The sequence below is a fragment of the Jaculus jaculus genome, chromosome 1, assembly GCF_020740685.1.
Source record: "Jaculus jaculus isolate mJacJac1 chromosome 1, mJacJac1.mat.Y.cur, whole genome shotgun sequence".
Lineage (NCBI taxonomy): Eukaryota > Metazoa > Chordata > Mammalia > Rodentia > Dipodidae > Jaculus > Jaculus jaculus.
This window is the reverse complement of record NC_059102.1, coordinates 160,908,301-160,926,632: the sequence shown is the minus strand read 5'-3', so window position 1 is coordinate 160,926,632 and position 18,332 is coordinate 160,908,301. Positions and strand designations below refer to the sequence as shown.

The following is an 18,332-nucleotide window of genomic DNA, read 5'->3' as shown; positions in this document are numbered from 1 at the left end:
GCACTTGGGAGGCAGAGGTAGGAGGATCACCCATGAGTTCAAGGCCTCCCTGAGATCACATAGTGAATTCCATGTCAGCCTGGGCTAGAGTAAAACCCTACCTTGAAAAAACAGTCAAAAAAAAAAAAAAGATAATGATGCAGAAAAAAACAGTGTCAAGAACCACAGGGGCAGAAAAATAAGCAGGCTCCTCTGTACGGATGGAATTGTTTGGAGACTTCTAAGAGATAAAGACCAGTCCAGCAAGCTAGATCTGAATGCCTACGTGCGATACTGTCTTTGTGATCTAAAAATGTAAGCAAGCTATTTTTTTAATGGAAAAATACACTTACATGTATTAAATGGGCAGCTCTTACTAAAAGATACATAATTTGAGGAATATCATCTTTTTGTGACAATATGGAACACTAAGTATTTATAGCTAACCTGAAATTTGTCCCCACTAATAAAATGGAAATAACAAACATAGGTAACTCAATAAATATTTATGGAGTACTTCTTAAGTGCTTGGCATAGCATAGGAAAAATCTTTTGACTATAATAAACTCTGAAAGCAAGGCTGTATCTTAAGTACCTCAAAGACTCATATGTTAAAGGCTTGGTTGCAAGCCTGTGGAACTTATGGCAGCTAGTAGAACTCGTAGGTGGACCTAGTGGAAGTATGTTAGAGCTTTGATGGTGTACCCCTGAAGGGATCTGGTACTCTGCCTCCTGTCTTTCTCTCTTCCTGCCTGCCATGAAGTAAGCAGTTTCTCTGCCACATAGTCCTTCTCCTAACCCTCACATCTATGTAGCTACAAGGCCAAAGCTACAGGGTCAAGTGACCACTGACTTAAACCTCTAAAACCCTGAGCTAATATAAACTTTTACTCCTTCAGGTTGACTTTTACAGGTTATTTTGACATAGAAACAGAAATTTAACACAAATACATTATCAGTAACACAAAATCCTGGAAATAACACAAGTACACAATAGTAAGCAAATGAATAAGTAAAGCATGATAAATGAATATAACCACAGTGAGAGATATGACCGATTAAAATCATCTGCACATGGGGGCTGGAGAAGTGGCTTAGCAGTTAAGGTGTTTTTGCCTGCAAAGCCAAAGGATCCTGGTTTAACTCTCCAGGACACACGTAAGCCAGATGCACCAGGGGGCGCATGCATCTGGAGTTTGTTTGCAGTGGCTAGAGGCCCTGGTGTGCCCATTCTTTCTTTCTCCTCTTTCTCTGCCTCCTTCTCTGTCTCTCAAATAAATAAATATATGTTTTAAAATATTTAAAAGAATCATCTGCACATGGACCTAATAATGCACATAGTAAACTAACAATATGCAAAACACAGACACACTCAAAGAGAATAAAGCATAGCAGATAGTGATTAATTTTTCAGTTTGTTACTTTATTAAATGCTTTAAGTTATTTTCTTAATCAGTGCAACCATTTTAAAGTACACAATTTAGTAGGTTTTAGTATATTTACAATATTATGCAACCATCACCACTATCTAATTCCAGAACATTTTGTTTTGTTTTAGTTTGGTTTTGTTTTTTTCAATGTAGGCTCTTACTCTAGCCCAAGCTGACCTGGAACTCACTCTGTAGTCCCAGGCTGGCCTCGAACTCACAGGGATCCTCCTACCTTTGCCTCCTGAGTGCTGGGATTAAAGGTGTGCAACACCATGCCTGATGATTCCAAATCATTTTCATCATCCAAAAAGAACCCTGAGCTGGGTGTGGTGGCATACACCTTTAGTCCCAGCACTCAGAAAGCTGAAGTAAGAGGACTGGATCAGTATGAATTTGAGACCAGCCCAGGTTGCAGAGTGAGTTCCAGGTGAGCCTTGGCTTGAACGGAAACCTGCTTGAAAAGAAGGAAGGGAAAAAAAGGGGGGGTGGAGAGATGACTTAGCAGTTGGGCATTTGCCTATGAAGCCAAAGGACTCAGGTTAGATTCCCCAGTACCCATGTAAGCCAGATGCACAAGGGGGCGCATGTGTCTGGAGTTTGCTCACAGTGGCTAGAGGCCCTGGCATGCTTCTGTCTGTCTCACTTCTCTATCTTTCTTTCTGCTGGCACATAAATAATATAATGTTTAAAAATTATAATCAAAAGTATTTTATTGGCACAATTCTATAAATTGCCTTCTTCTCCCAGCAGTTGCAACCATCCCCTTTTTTGCATGCTCTGTTTGCTGTTCAGCTTTGCTGGTGCAGTGTCCACCAGCTGCCCCCTTTCCCTGGTCTCTTTGATCTCATTTCCCTTCTTAGGTCCATGCTCTCTGGCTTTCCCTCCCTTGCCAGGGAAATGCCCTGTTAGTGGAGTGAGCCTGAGGCCTTCCTGGCTCCTCAGTGGTTCTGCCCTCTGCTCTGAGGTGGTTTTATTCTCTTTTGTCGCTGATATCAGTGTGTCATGCTACACTTATCATATAACATCAGTAGTAGGTTCTTTCTAAAATAAAAAAATATTTTAAAAAGTTAAACCAGGGCAGTGACTACATGACTTCTGTTGGGCTGTGGGGGCAGAAGGGAATACAAATTATCAGGTTGTTTTCTGTCTGTGAAGCCAGTGTTTTGTGTATATGAATTTAAAAAAATATTTTTTTGTGAGCAGAGAGAGAGAAAAACAAAAGTACCTCGCATGTTCTCTCTCTCTCTCTATCTCTGACACACACACACACAGTCCCTTTCTCTCAAATATATATTTTTAAATGTGAGAACTGCTGGCCATGTTGGCACATGCCTTTAATCCCAGCACTCAGGAGGCAGAGATAAGTGGATCGCTATGTGTTCAAGGCCACCCTGAGACTACATAGTGAATTCCAGGTCAGTCTGGACTACAGTGAGACCTACCTCAAAAACAAACATACATCAAAAAAAAAGCTAACATAGCAAAATAACAAATCTGAGAACTGCTGGGCATGGGAGTTCATGCCTTTAATCCCAGCACTCGAGAGGCAGGGCAGAGATAGGTGGATCTCTGTGAGTTCGAGGTTACCCTGAGACTGCATAATGAATTCCAGGTCAGCCTGGGCTAGAGTGAAATCCTACCCTAAAAAAACAAAAAAATAGGGCTGGAGAGATGGCTTAGTGGTCAAGGCACTTGCCTGCAAAGCCTAAGGACCCATGTTCAATCCCTCTCCAGATCCCATGTAAGTGAGATGCACAAAGGTGAGGCAAGTGCAAGGTTACACATGCCCACTAGGTGGCGCAGGCATCTGGAGTTCCATTACAGTGGCTGAGGCCCTGGCACCAATTCTCTCTTGCTCGCTAGAAATTAAAAGAACAAAGAAACAAAAAAATCTAATACAGCAAAATAGGTAGGATAAAAGCACTACATGAAAGTAGGAATTTGTAGCCTGGGACAGGGGCATCCAGATCTGGAATGGGACATTACCTCAAAAAACCTTTAAGACATTTCTTAATCATTGCTGATATGCTAGACCTGTAAGCAACCTGCCCTTATTGGTAAATGCTACTGTTGACCCAGCCTCGGGCTAGATGGATGTGGCCCAGATGGGTCAACCACACATCTTTAAAACCTGAGAGGCAGACCTTAGAGATTCAAGCTCTTATCATAAATTCACAAATCAGTGACACACAATCAGACATTCAGACTTGTGGTAGTTTAAATGTATGTTCCCCATACACTCAGTGTTTTATTAAAGCTTGTGACTTGGGTCTCCAGCCACGTGGCTGGAGAAAGTGTCACTGGGGGTGAATCCTGGGGCCCAGTCCAAAGGTGTGTTAGAGGGGTGAATCTGATTTCCAGCTCAAAGGTGTACAGAGAGGTTTGAACTCTGAAAGGGGGAGGCATGGAGAGGGTGTCCTGCTTGCTGTTTATTAGTGCTTATTGCTGGCTGGATTTGGTGTTGCTACTTGGATTTATGAATAGGAGCTAGCTTCTGTCACTCATGGAACTTCACTGGATCTGTAAGCTTGAAATAATCCCGTTCTCCTCCTCAACTATACCTGGTTTGGATGTCCATTCCAGCAATGTGAAACTGTCCACAAAACTCAAACATCAAAATTCTACAGTTCTGGCTGGGCGAGGTGGCCCATACCTTTAATCCCAGCACTTGGGAGGCAGAGGTAGGAGGATCACAGTGAGTTCGAGGCCACTCTGAGAGTACATAGTGAATTCCAGGTCAGCCTGGGCTAGACTGAGACCCTACCTCCCTTGAAAAAAAAAAAAAAATACTACAGTTCTGAGTGAAGGTGGGGCAAATGGGTATCATGTCCCTGTTTCACTGCTTAAGTCTGAACAGGGGACCCTGAGAACAAAAACCAGAGCCATAGATGCAGGGGCTCATCTCAAAAGCACTACTTCCAAGGGAAGCAAGAGGTTTCCCAGGCAGGGCAAATAACTATGCATCCTTCCTGCTGAAAATACCTAAAAATTCTGGGTAAAATGCATGTTTGTAGTGGGAAAGTTACACGTGCTCCCTCCCCCTTTAATATGATCTTTTATTAATATGATTTTTAAATGACACACATTTTTTGAAAGCATAAACAAATAATAAGATAAACAGACCAAACCTAACAGGAGGGACCGGAGAGACAGACAGCTTAGTGGTTAAGGCGCTGCCAGCAAAGCCAAAGGACCCAGGTTCAATTCCCCAGGACCCACATAAGCCAGATGCACAAGGTGGTGCATGTGTCTGGATCTCATTTGCTATGGTGTAGACCCTGGTGTGCCCATTCTCTCCCCGCCCCCCACCCCCACCCCGGCTTTCTCTCTCAAATAATAAAAATATTTTTCAAAAACCTAAGAGGAAGCAGTAACTGCTGAAACATTTATCCTAATGCCATTTACAGAACCAAGCAAGCCAGAGCTTCAGGTTTCAAAGCCTCACAGGACACAGGGCATAGCCCAGCACCCAGCCAAGGAGAGCAATCTAAGGACATCCATACCTCTAGTGAAGATGGGATTTTAAAAAAGACACCCCTCAAAAGTGAGAGTCAACCAGAAATAAACCTGATCTGTCTCCTGGACTCCAAAAACTATCTGCAAGGAAAATCAACTGTGCCCATCCTATCACCAAGTAGCTGAAGAAACAGAAAAATAACTCACTCCAAGAAGTTGTAATCCCAGGCAACCCTCACACAGATCTGTGGTCAGAAACACTCAGTGCTCTGTATGCTGGTGGGAAGGAGAGTTCCACATACTCTAGAACTGGACAGTGACAAGCAATTCCACTCCTAATTTATACCCTGGAGCAACACCTGCTCAGATGCACCTGCAGCCCTAGACAAGAATTTCACAAACGTCATTCCTAAGAGAAATAACGAAACTTCATGGGTTTATATTAGCAAAGAAAGGATAAAACACTTCAGGACACATTCATGGAGTGGAAAACTCTACAGCAGCAAATAAGAATGGAGCGCAATGGATGAACTAACAGTGTGCCATGTGCAAGTGAATGGCAGAAGCAGCATTATGATTGCTTATCTAGGATACTCAGAACAGGTAAAATTAAAGTTATTAGAGAAAAACATGATGAAAATCAAGAGGATAACAGATGACGATGGCCAAAGTCAGAATAGCTGTGGTAAAGGGTAGAACACCTAGTGTCCCAAATCTGAGGCATAGGAACAGAACTCTCTACAATTTGGTTTTAATCTCCTTATGTTTTAAACATGCTTCCATAACTGTGATATATTTTATAATAAACAAATGGTAAAAAGAAGTTGAAATGTGGGGCTGGAGCGATGGCTTAACGGTTAAGGCGTTTGCCTGCAAAGCCAAAGGACCCAGGTTCGATGCCCTAGGACCCATGTTAGTCAGATGCACAAAGGGACGCACACGTCTGGAGTTCATTTGCAGTGGCTGGAGGCCCTGGAGTACCCATTCATTTTCTCTCTCTCTCCCTCTTTCTCTGTCAAATAAATAAATCATAAAAGAAGTTGAAACTGTGGAGGGGCTGAAGAGATGGCTCAGTTGTTAAAGGCCCTTGCTTACAGAGCATGACAGCCCAGAGTTTGAATGTAAAGGCAGATGTGTACAAAGCGGTGCATGCATCTAGAATTCATCTGCAGTGGCAGGAGGCCCTCATGCACTCATATGCATTCTCTGTATCTGCCTTTCTCGCTCTCAAATAAATAGATCGCAGCATTTGGGAAGCAGAGGTAGGAGGACTGCTCTGAGTTGGAGGCTAGCCTAGGACTACAGAGTGCTACATCTCAGGTCAGCCTGGGCTAAAGTCAGAAACCCTACCTTAAAAAATTTTTTACAGGGCTGGATAGATGGTTTAGTGGCTAAGGCTCTTTCCTGCAAAGTCAAAAGGCCCAGGTTCAATTCCTCAGGATCCAGGTAAGGCAGATGCACAAGGTGGCTCATGCATCTGGAATACACTTACAGCAGCTTGAGGCCTGGCATGCCCATTCTTTCTGTCTACATTTCTCTCTCAAATGAAAATCAAATATTAAAAAAAAAATTAAAGTGCTGGAGTAATGGCTTAGCAGTTAAGGCACTTGCCTGCAAAGCCTAAGAACTAAGGTTCGATTCCCCAGGACCCATGTAAGACAGATGCACAAGGGGGCACATGTGTCTGGAGTTTGTTTACAATGGCTGGATACCTAGTGCACCCATTCTCTTCCCCACCCCTCATGCCTATTTCTCTCTCTTTCAAATAAATAAATAAAATATTTTTTTTTAAAAAAAGCATTGTTGGGGCTAGAGAGATGGCTTACAGGTTAAGGCATTTGCCTGAAAAGCCAAAGGATCCAGGTTTGATTCTCTAGGACCCAAGTAAGCAGATGTACAAGGAGGCACATGCATCTGGAGTTCATTTACAGTGGCTAAAGGCCCTGGCTTGCCCATTCTCTCTCTCTGTGTGTCTCTCTGTGTCAAATAAATAAATAAATAAATAAATATAGTTGTTTTTTTTTTTTTTAAAAAAAAAAGCATTGTCAAGGTGGAGAGATGGCTTAGTAGTTATGGCACTTGCCTGTGAAAGCCTAAGGACCCAGATTTAATTCCCCAGGACCTACATAAGCCAGATACACAAGGCAGCCCATGTGTCTGGAGTTTGTTTGCAGTAGCTAGAGACACTAGTGCGCCCATTCTCTCTGTGCCTCTCTCTCAAATAAATAAGTAAAGTATTTTTTAAAAAGTATTATCAGAAGCTGGGCATAGTGGCACATGTCTTTAATCCCAGCACTTGAGAGGCAGAGTTAGGAAGATTGCCATGAGTTCGAGGCCACCCTGAGACTAAATAGTGAATTCCAGGTCAGCCTGAGCTAGAATGAGACTCTACCTCAGAAGAAAAAAAAAAAGTATTGTCAGGCTGGAGAGATGGCTTAGTGGCTAAGGCACTTGCCTGCAAAGCCTAAGGACCCATGTTAATTCTCCAGGTCCCATGTAAGCCAGACACACAAGGTGGCATACACATCTGTAGTTAGATTGCAGGGCCTAGGCTATAGGCTCAACAATTTTCTCTCATTAAAAAAAGGCCAGTCTGAGGCCGGGCATGATGGCACATAGCTTTAATCCCAGCACTTGGGAGGCAGAGGTAGGAGGATCACCGGGAGTTCAAGGCTACCTTGATATGCCATAGTGAATTCCAGGTCAGCCTGAGCTAGAGTGAGACCCTACCTCGAAAAACAAAAAAAAAAAAAAAAAAAAAAAAAGTCATCAGGCATATAGGCACATACCTTTAATCCTTTAATCCCACCATACAGAAGGCAGAGGCAGGAGGATCACCGTGAGTTCGAGGCCCCCCTGAGACTACATAGTGAATTCCAGGTCAGCCTGGACTAGAACTAGAGTGAGATCCAACCTCAAAAAAAAAAAAAAAAAAAAAAAAAAACCAAGCCAGGAATGGTGGTACACACCTTTAATCCCAGCACTCGGGAGAAAGAAGTAGGAGGATCACCAAGAGTTTAAGGCCACCCTGAGACGACATAGTGAATTCCAGGTCAGCCTGAGCTATAGTGAGACCCTGATATGGGAACAGCTCCAAGGTACTAATAAATGAAAAGGGCCTGAGCAGAGAAAAGGTGCAAGAGAAAAAGATGTAAGGATAAAAAAAAACAACAACTATATTTCTATTTTAAGTGGATACATAGTGTCTAAAAGGCTGGAATAGATGATGCCACCAGAGTTTGCCTCTAAGAAGAACTGAATTACTTCTGAGAGAACAAAAGGAGACTTTGATAAACTGAAAGGTTTATACCAGATACAAGTACTACTCAGCTAAAATAAATGACATTTTAAAAGTTAAACACTAACTCTTTGGGTCACCATTTGGTAACATGTTACTAGACTGTTAGGTTCAAGGGTAGCACCCGTGAAGCACTTTCCTGGATAACCCTCACCTTCTTGGCCTCACCAGTTTTCAGCATGCAAGGCACTCCAACATCTCAGGTGACTTCCCCAAAGTGCAGAACTCTAGCCCATCTTAGCCTACGTTCCTTAGAGGCCTCCTGAATGGACCCCATGAATGACTGTACTCTTGGGCTCTGCTGTGTGGGTTGATCTGGAAAGGGCTCTTAGAAGCAGGCAGTAGCCAAGATGTTCTTACAGATTTCTAAATCTACAAAGAATGGCTGCTTTTGCTCCCTGTTCCAGACATGCCCTTAATCTAGCCAAGGGCTGGGGTGAGGGTAAAGCTTCTTTAAGCTGTGTACTATCTCCAGCTGGAGAAGCAAGTCAGCAAGGGCAGGAGAATCAGCTGCAGCTGATGGAAGCCAGACCCAGCACATGCAGCCTCTCCGAGAAGCAAAGCATACTTTGTGATGTCAGTCTCAAAGTGGCACCTGGTGTCCCACTTGTCTTTCCAGCACAGGAGCCACGAAAAATCAAGAAAAAACTGGGAAAATGACATGTTTTAAGTATGATAGTAAGGCAGAATAGACAGGAAAATGTTAAGGGGACATGGGAAAAGGAAAAATAGTCCCTCACCCTTACCCATCTGACCCTGCCTTACATGTCTTGCTGACTGAGGAGAGTTTCCATGGAGCTGACTGGAGACTACCCTACACAGAAAATGGATACATAAATTATCTTCTCTTCCAGCTGAACCTCAGGGAGGAGGTCTGTAATCCACCTACTGCAGCAGGAGGAAGTTGAACTGCAAGTTCAAGGCTTGCCTAGATTACAGAGTATGTTTAAGGCCAGCATAGGCAATTTAGCAAAACTACATCTCAAAAACAAAAAGGAAAAAATAAAATAAGATAAATGGGCGGAACAGATGGCTCAGGGTTACAGGAGCTTGCTTACAAAAAAAAAAAAAAAGCCTATAAATGTATATACTGTATATACTATGCTCATCAAACTGCCCAGTAAGCACTTCTCTTAATGTTCATACCCATATATTAATGTTACTCTCACTTTTGGTACAGAACCCTCTCTTTTCAGATGGCAGTGACCTTGGGATGACTCAGAAGACATCATGGTGCTCAGAAGTGACAGAGGAGTGCTCAGCACTGCAATATTTCTATCAGACCTTCAAAGGCTCAGGGTCCATTGCAGAAGAGGTGGCAAAAAGAATGTAAGAGAGCCAAAGGAAGGGTAGGACTCCTTACAATGTGCTCCCCCTCGACACAAAATGGCCTGGATATCCACAACCTCACAGTGCCTGACACTACTTACACAAGACCATCATAATAAGAGGTAAAAGATCATGACATCAAAATAAAAGACTGATTGAAAGAGGGAGGGGATATGATGGAGAATGGAGTTTCAAAGGGGAAAGTGGGGGGAGGGAGGGCATTACCATGGGATATTGTTTACAATCATGAAAGTTGTTAATAAAAAATTAATTATTAAAACCATTTTTTAACAGCCTAGGTTCGATTCCCCAGTTCCCACATAAAGCCACATGCACAAAGTGGTGTGAGCATCTGTAGTTCATTTACAGTGACAGGAAGCTCTGGTGTGACCATATTCTCTCTTTGTCTCAAATAAATAAAAATACTATTAGCATTTTGAGGCCCTGGGTTTCAACCATGCTCAATATAAAAACATGTCATAACTTTTTTGTGTGACCACATAGCAAAAACTAAATTAAAAAAAAAAAAAAAAGCTAGGCGTGGTGACACACACCTTTAATCCCAGCACTTTGGAAGCAGAGGTAGGATTGCCTTGAGTTGGAGGCCATCCTGAAACTACACAGTGAATTCCAGGTTAGCCTGGGCTAGTGTGAGACAATACTTCGGGAAAAAAAAAAAAGAGGCCAGGCTGGGTAGATAGATGGCTTAGCAGTTAAAGGTGCTTGCTTGTGAAACCTAAGGACCTAGGTTCAATTCTCCAGTACCCACGTAAGCCAGATACATAAGGTGGCGCATGCATCCTGAGTTCATTTGCAGTGGCTAGAGGCCTTGGCACACCTATTATCTCTCTCTGCCTCTTTCTTTTCAAATAAATAAAATATTTTTTAATGATGCCAAAGCTGGGCATAGTGGTGCACACCTGTGATCCCAGCACTTGGGAGGAAGAGGTAGGAGAACTGCCGTGAGTTCTATGCCAGCCTGGCACTACATAGTGAATTCCAGGTCAGCCTGCGCTAGAGTAAGACCTTACCTCGCAAGAGAGAGAGAGCAAAAAAACAAAAACCCAGACAAAATAGAAGAGAGACTAGAAGGAAAGAAGGGATTCAGTGGGGATTTGGGAGGGGCAGAAAGGGAAGTGGTGGGAGAGGATTATGATCATAGTATATTGTCTGTGTTTATGGAAGTAGTCAATAAAAAAGGGTTTTTTGTTTGTTTGTTTGTTTCCAAGGCAGGGGCTCACTCTAGCCCAGGCTGACCTGGAATTCACTAGGTAGTCTCAGGGTGGCCTTGAACTCATGGCAATCCACCTACCTCTGCCTCTCAAGTGCTGGGATTAAAGGCACGCGCCACCATGCCTGACTCTAAATTAAAGTTTTAAAAAATAAATAAAAATGAGGCCAATTAAGTCCACTGCCATTTTGTCCTTTGAGAACGTTTTCCTAGTAAGGGTGCATCATTAACCCTCTCCAAACCTCAGGTCTGTCATCCACAGAGAAACTACAACTTTAACCATGTCCTCAGCCAGTCCCAGTGAGACCTGCCACTGCCACATGAAGCAATATTAACTATAAAACAGTACACAGACCTAAGGAAAAGCATCACAAACAGCCAGCTCCAAGAGTATTCTGGTTAGATCAGAGCCAAATATCCAACTGAAACTTGATGACTAGTGGGTGGGGAAGAGGTTGTCATTGTTAAATTATGACATTTGGTCTAGTTTTCTTTTGTTTTTTTTTTTTTTTTTTTTTGGTTTTTCAAGGTAGGGTCTCACTTTAGCCCAGGCTGACCTGGAATTCACTATGGAGTCTCAGGGTGGCCTTGAACTCACGACGATCCTCCTACCTCTGCCTCCAGAGTGCCGGGATTAAAAGTGTGCGCCTCCACGCCCTGGCTTTGGTCTAGTTTTCTTGAGTAAAGAATAAATTCCTGGGCTGGAGAGATGGCTTAGCGGTTAAGTGCTTGCCTGTGAAGCCTAAGGACCCCCGTTTGAGGCTGGATTCCCCAGGACCCACGTTAGCCAGATACACAAGGGGATGCATGTGTCTAGAGTTCATTTGCAGTGGCTGGAGGCCCTGGTGTGCCCATTCTCTCTCTGCCTCTTTCTCCCTCTGCCTGTCACTCTCAAATAAATAAATAAGTAAATAAATACACAAACAAAAAGAGAATAAATTCCTGATAGTGCAGGTCTGTAATCCCAGGCACTGAAAGGAGAGCAGACTGAGGCAAGAAGATGACAAGTTCAAGGCTTGCCTGGACTACGATGAATTCAGGGCCAGCCTGATCAAGTTATCAAGGTTCTGTCTCAAAATAAAATAAAAATAAATAAAAAGAGGGGTTGAGTATAATAGTAAGTGTCTATAATACCAGCACTTGGAGGTGATGGCAGAAGGATTAAGAGTTCAAAGTCATCTTTGGCTACCCATGGAGTTTGAAACTAGCCTGGGCTACAAGAGATCCTGTCCCCCAAAAAATAAAAATAGGGCTGGAAAGATGGCTTAGCAGTTAAGCACTTGCCTGTGAAGCCTAAGGACTCCGATTCGAGGCTCAATTCCCCAGGACCCACGTTCGCCAGATGCACAGGGGGGCGCACACGTCCGGAGTTCATTTGCAGTGGCTGGAGGCCCTGGCATGCCCATTCTCTCTCTCTCTGCCTCTTTCTCTGTCTGTTGCTCTCATATAAATAAATAAAAATAAAAAACATTTTTTAAAAAATGAAAAAATAGCCAGGTGTGGTGGTGTATACCTTTAGTCCCAACACTTGGGAAGCAGAGGTAGGAGGATCAAAGTGAGTTTAAGGCTACCCTGAGACTACACAGTAAATTCCACGTCAGCCTGAGCTAGAGAAAGATCCTACCTAAAAAGAAAAAAAAAAAAAACAACAACAGAAAAAAGAAAAATAAGGTAAAAAGGCTGAGGATGTAACTAGTGTTAAAGAGCTTGCTTAGCATGTGCAAGGCTCTGGGATTTGAATCCCAGTACCATCAAAAGTAAAAGGGCCAGATGTGGTGGTGCACACCTTTAAAAAGGAATTTTAAAAATTTTTTTACAAACTTTAAAAAAGAGGGTTGGAGAGATGGCTTAGTGGTTAAGCGCTTGCCTGTGAAGCTTAAGGACCCCGGTTCGAGGCTCGGTTCTTAAGGACCCAAGTTAGCCAGATGCACAAGGGGCACACACATCTGGAATTCGTTTGCAGTGGCTGGAGGCCCTGGTGCGCCCATATTCTCTCTCTCTCTCTCTCTCTCTCTCTCTCTCTGTCTGTCTCTCTCTCTTTCTCTCTCATCTGCCTCTTTCCCTATCACTTTGAAATAAATAAATAAAAATAAACAAATTTTTAAAAAACTTTAAAAAAGAATAGAGCTCCAATAGTATCTAATCTTAAAACCCAAGTAGGATTATAAATTTTACAGTCCTTTACTTAAAAACAAAAAAAAATTAAGTTTGATTATTTAAAATTAAAATATGTGTTGCTTAGTGGAAGAGTGCTTACCTAGCATGCAGAAAGATACTAGTTTCAATCCCCATCACTGCAAAAACAAACCAAATTAAACATACTGTGAAGAAAAAAAATTTAAGCACAAATTTACATTTCCAGCATCCAGAAAAATATTTGCTATAGCATCCAAGTATAGCCACAAAAGGGAAGTTACTCATTTCGTTTTCAACCTTTTTTTGTATGAAAACTTCACAGGTCTTATTCTGTGGTAATAAAACTGGACTGACATTTTGATTAGGGCATAAGAGCTATTTTTAAAGCTGCATCATATGACACTGAGCAGACTGTGTATATAGCAATGGTTTTATGCACATTTTGGTGATTTCCCATTTTCCACTATAAACACTAATTTGAACAATCTCTAGACTTGTTTATCTCATTATACTTCAGGTTACACTGCTATGTTATGTACTTTCTTTGTTTTTTGTTTGTTTGTTTTTCAAGGTAAGGTCTCACTGTAGCCCAGGCTGACCTGGAATACATTATGTAGTCTCAGGGTGGCCTTGAACTCATGGCAATCCTCTTATCTCTGCCTCCTGAGTGCTGGGAGTAAAGGCATGTGTCACCACACTCAGTTATTAAATGTTTTGGAGTTTAAGGATTATTCATCTCTGCACATTCTGCCATTTAATGCCATTTATGATTTATCACGTTTCTTCTCTCAGAAAGGAAAATCTGTCACTCAGTGACATCACTATCATTGTTTAATACATAATTAACCCTGGTATTTCAAGGGGAATTTTGTCCAGGCTCCACTTGAATGTCAAAATCTTCAGGTGCTTATTAATTCCTTATCTAAAATGGCATATGCACACAGTATGGCCGGCGACATTAGCTAGCGCTCGCTCAACTCTCTAACAGGGAAAGCAGCAGACTACCAGAGACTGAATTCTATCTGCCTCTTTATTTGCAACAAACTCACATCCAACTTTCACTTACAAAAATAGCCAGGAAAATTTTTATTAATCTTTTGTGTCTAAAAAAAGTTAATAATAAAATTATAGCAAAACAAAAACAAAAGGAACCTGAACTTTAGTAACACAACTGGAACAACCCACAGTGGAGAGAGAAGACATTTAATTTTAGTTGATTTTCTGTGGTTGTTGGTTGTTCACTAGTCTCACGGTGATGGAAGCTGCGCAGTTTTTCAAAGGGTCCGAGAAGCTGCTGGAGGTTTGGTTCTCCAGGCAGCAATCCGTCGCTAACCAGGGATCTGGGGATCTTCGCACAATCCCGAGGTCTGAATGGGACGTCCTTTTGAAGGGTGTGCAATGCTCAATCATAAGTGTGAGAAAAACTGACAAGCAGGAAGCTTATGTACTCAGTGAGAGTAGCATGTTTGTCTCCAAGAGACGTTTCATTTGAAGACATGTAGTACCGCCCTCTTGCTGAAAGCACTGGTTCCCCTGTTGAAGCTTGCTAGGGATTACAGTGGGTTTGACTAAATTCTAAGTTTCTCTTATTCTCATAAGAATTTCATGAAGCCTTCTCACCAAGGGTACCCACACTGGAATTTCCAAGAAGAAATAGAGTTTCTGAATGCAATTTTTCCAAATGGAGCAGCATACTCTATGGGACATATGAATTCTGACTGTTGGTACTTGCATACTTTGGATTTCCCAGAGTCGGGTAATCAGCAAGCCAGATCAAACCCTGGAAATTCTGATGAGTGAGCTTTACCCAGCAGTTATGGACCATTTCTACATGAAAGATGGTGTTGCTGCAAAGGATTGCAAAGGATGTCACTTGTGAGAGTGGAATTCGTGACCTGATACCAGGTTCTGTCATTGATGCCACACTGTTCAGTTCCTGTGGGTATTCGATGAATGGAATGAAAATTGGATGGAACTTATTGGACCATTTGCATCACTCCAGAACCAGAATTTTCTTATGTCAGCTTTGAAACAAACTGAAGTCAGACCTCCTATGATGACCTGATCAGCAAAGTTGTGGACATCTTCAAGCCAGGAAAGTTTGTGACCACCTTGTTTGTTAATCAGAGTTCTAAATGTGCACAGTGCTTTCTTCACCCCAAAAGATTGAAGGTTTTAAATGTCTTGATTGCCAGAGCGCCATGTTCAATGATTACAATTTTGTTTTTACCAGTTTTGCTAAGAAACAGCAACAGCAGAGCTGATTAAAAGATGAAGAAAAAGCACAAAAAGAGAAGACACATAGAAGGTGGTGGCTGCTTCCTAGATGTTGATACTGGGGGCCATGCTGTCCATGACCACCACCTTGTAGTTGCAGAAAGCCCTAGGTGTAATGGTGGTGTGATCATTTTGAAGTGTATGCATTATTGTATCAAGGAGTTAGATATCTTGCATGAATGCTGTCTTCTGTGTTTAGGTATTCTATGCCACTCTTGCTGTGAAATTGAAGTGCATGTAGAAAAAAAACTTTTACTATGTGAAACTTTACAACTCATGTGGAAACAATTCAATTTGGTTTATGCACAGTATAATATTTCTGTAAGTATCGTCCAAAATTCCCCACAGACAAGCCTTCCATCCTGTCATTAGATGTTGGCCTCAGCTGACCACCTGGGACTGTTCTGTTATATTGCTGCCAGAATTTTACATCCAGCTACCTCCACTTTCTAGAATATATTCTCTACTAATGTTATCTAAAAAACCAGTTTATACTTCATACAAGTGTTTTTTGCACCAGCAATTAAAGTTTTTCTTCCACAAGTTGAGTTCTTAAGAAAATGATTCCAGGGCTGGAGAGATGGCTTAGCGGTTAAGCGCTTGCCTGTGAAGCCTAAGGACCCCGGTTCGAGGCTCAGTTCCCCAGGTCCCACGTTAGCCAGATGCACATGGGGGCGCACGCGTCTGGAGTTCGTTTGCAGTGGCTGGAGGCCCTGGCGCGCCCATTCTCTCTCTCTCTCTGCCTTTTTCTCTCTCTGTCTGTCACTGTCAAATAAATAAATTAAAAACAAAAATATATAAAAAAAAAAAAAGAAAATGATTCCTGTTCATTTGTGTATAACTATTTGAACGATTGTTCCTACATTTGAAGTCCTTTACTTTCTCCCCTCACCATGGTGTCTTGCCTCCCACTCCACCCCTCGATTAAAGCAATACACTGTGCCACTGTGGGTTTGTATATTAATCTTACACCCCAGTTGGGGAAGTGGAGGAAATGGTCCCTGGGCTTAATTTTCCTTTAAGGCCATGGGAATGTGGCCTTTTGAGCTCTTCTGGAATATGACAGTAATGTCTCAAAAATGAAATTAAAGGTCTCCTGGATTAGTGGGAGGTCCCATAAACGGTTGGTAGATCAAGATCTAGCCTATCCCTGTGGAAACCATGTGCTATGGGATACCTTTTCATAGTTAGCTTCTAATGCAGTAGTGTGCTGCCTTTACTAGTTTGTTAAGAAGTGATCTGAGGGAATTTTTACCAGGAAGTCTTAAGTGGGGAGATTTAGTGAAGTGGTGTCCTGGACTCAGACCTTTGCTTACTTGCAACAGCCATTGTCACCAGTTTCCACTAACGGTGTCCTATAAACTTGGGTTTAAAGCTGAATCTATGGCTTTTCCATCGTGACTTCAAGTTGTGTGATTTGTGACGCATAAGGACTGTCTGGCTTTACCTGTTCCTTTAGGTCTTTGTTCACATGATCAAATGAATGACTGCCCAAAATGAGAACTGTTGCCTTGAGAGCCATACAGCAGAGTGCATGCATGAATAACAGTCTTCTGAAAATACTCAAGGGGAGCAGACTAGAAATGCCAGCTTTCTAGGGTTACCATCTTTTAGCTAATTTGCAAATACTGTGGGATTTAAGCAACTGAGATAAGAACATAGCTGTCTAAATTTTATTTCTATTTTCCTCACAATTTTTTTCTGGCAATTTCTGGATTGATACAGTGATGTTTTGTTCCTCCTGTATTTATAAATGAAACACCCTTTTTTAGTGTTTCTACACATAGAACCTACTTGGTTTGAAATCAAGTGGTTGGAAGAGTCCTGACTTTAGTGTTACGCATGCTGTTGATTGACTGTTTCACCGAGGAGCTCTCTGTCAGCTTTATCAGTTTGCCTCTGTGGTGAGCCCAGCGCTTAACCTTTTCACTTGCCCTGTTGCAAGGAACAATGCTTAAGATGGATTTTGTTCTTGAACAGTGTCCCAGTTGATTTGATGACATTTGTTGGCCTGAGGTTTGATTTCTTTTTCTCCCCTCCCCCCAACAGAATTAAGAATTCTGATGTTGAAAACTCACACAAATTTATGTGGAATAAAGCCTAAAAAAATGAAAAATGTAGATCAAATAGTAATCTAAATGTGATAGAGGAGGGAAAATTTTGGTGCCATAATTTCTCTCTTAATTGGTGTTGGGCTTTAATCAGTTGAAATGTATTTTTGTACCACAATGTAAGCTTCAATAAAAGTTTCCTTAATTAATTATCTAATAAAAATAAATAAAGCAGAAATAAAATGGCATATGTGCATGTAACCTGCACAACCCTCCCACAGACTTTGGCTCTAGATTACTTGAAATAGTTAATACAATACAAATGCTATGTAACCAGTTATTCCACTGTGTTACTTTGAGAATAATGACAAGAAAACAATCTGGACATGTATGAATCCACAGAGGCAAACCCACAAATAGAGGGCCAACTGTATTCTCATATGCTCTCTATCACACAGTAGTCCTGCACAACTTGAAGGAGGAACACAGAAATACAAGTGAGGAAAAACTGCATTTGAGAAGATTGACTGGTTGGTTGAGTGATTTTTGCAAGACAGAGAATGAGATAGAGGGAATGGGCATGCTGTGGCCTCCTGCCACTGCAAACAAACTCCAGACACATGTGCCACATTGTGTATCTGGCTTTACGTGGGTACTAGGGAACTAAACCTGGACCATCAGGCTTTGCAAGCAAGTGCCTTTAACTCTTGAGCCCTCCCTTTAGCCCAAAAACTGCATTTGAAACTTCTACAAATACATGGGAAAGAATGAAGTTGAATTCCTAATACCTAATACTATATAGTTCCACTTTGTCCAGAAGAACACATTCCAAGACCTCCAGTGCATACCGGAAGCCTCTAATACTGAGCCCTATATGCACTGTTTCCTAGACAAGTTTAATGAATAAAAGAGGTATATAGTAAGAGATTAACAATAATAAAGTAGAAGTTATAACAATATACTACTAAAAAGTAATGAAAACATGATCTCTCTCACTGAAAATAAACTTACTGTACTCGCTCTTCTTGTGCTGATGTGAAATGATACAATGTCTACTACATGATGAGATGAAGCAAGACAGATAGCATACGCATCGTAACATAGTGTTAGGCTACAACATAAGGGCTATTTGAACACAGCATTAC

General features: G+C 41.8%; 1 protein-coding gene and 1 pseudogene across 2 annotated transcripts in view; one reads left to right on the top strand and one right to left on the bottom strand.

The window, feature by feature from the left end:
- Window positions 1-18,332, bottom strand: part of Pc (pyruvate carboxylase) — a 147,820-nt gene that overhangs the window by 110,067 nt on the left and 19,421 nt on the right. Inside the window, exon 1 of one of the 2 annotated variants that reach the window (XM_045147349.1) lies at window positions 12,981-13,000. The exons of the other annotated variant lie outside the window; for it this stretch is intronic. The gene's annotated coding sequence lies outside the window, so the exon portion shown is untranslated. Of the gene's footprint in view, window positions 1-12,980; window positions 13,001-18,332 lie in introns of those variants that run through there. 2 annotated transcript variants of the gene reach the window in all.
- LOC101612652 lies at window positions 14,115-15,123 on the top strand (annotated as a pseudogene).